Raw genomic sequence first — 1009 nt, 5'->3', positions numbered from 1 at the left:
TCTGTCCCTAAACCCGCTGAGTTCTAGCTGGGGAGTGACACGCTCAGGTGTGCATTTCAAGCAGGTTGAGGGTCATGGACGAGAGCCGCACCTTTCAGTCTTTCGTTCACGTCACAGGGGCCTGGTGTCCACCCCACAGCCAGCGTGTCGTGAAGCAGCAGTCACTCTTACCACGCCTGATACATTCTAGCGTTTTCTATCCTCTTCTCTCTCATTTGTTTTTCTGACAATGCTGTTTGCAGCTCTCCCCATCGATTTCCTGTCTCCCTGAATGTTTTTGATGTGCAGTTTGAATGGCGCGCTGGATTGGAGAGAGGGAGACGGGGGCAGGAGTCCAGCCGGGGAGTGGCAGGGGCGCAGGGCTGGGCCCTGGGCAGGCCGAGCGAAGGTTCTGCACCGCAGGCTCTGGGCCCCAGGGCGTGCACACCGCCTTGATTCCCCGGGCTCAGCACATCCCCCTCAGGAGACAGGAGACGTGGGGCAGCTCCCGAAGCAACAAGAGGGGGCCTGTTATTGTGCCGCGTTGGGGATCCAGAAGATGTGGTTTCATAACTCAGACACGCTGCGTGGTGTCTGAAAGTCATTTCATTAAATGTCGAGTGGAATCAAAATAGAAATTACATCTTTGGGACAAAGCCCATTGAGCCAGGAGCCAGGCATTCTGAAATGGAACCAGAATAGTCTCCCAGAGGCTGGAGCTGTGGATCCAAGGCAGCCCTGTCTACACGGCCAGCTTCTCCCTCTCTGGCTCATCTGAATCCCCAGATGTGGCAGGTGGTCCTGGAGCCCAGTCGGCTTGCAGGAATCAGAGGCAGCCGAGGTGGAGATGATGATGACAGCGCCCCCTTGTCACACACTCCTCGGTACCTGCGCTGAGCTGAATATCGCTGATCCCCACCCGTCATCTGGGAGGGACACTTCTTACATTTGAAACTCCAGAGGGGCTCCCATGCCCACCTTCCTTTCTGTGTCCTGAGCTTCCTCTCCCCCCTTGCTCCTGGTTTTTGCA

The sequence above is a fragment of the Phocoena phocoena genome, chromosome 14 (assembly GCF_963924675.1).
Source record: "Phocoena phocoena chromosome 14, mPhoPho1.1, whole genome shotgun sequence".
Lineage (NCBI taxonomy): Eukaryota > Metazoa > Chordata > Mammalia > Artiodactyla > Phocoenidae > Phocoena > Phocoena phocoena.
Note: the sequence above shows the minus strand (reverse complement) of the source record.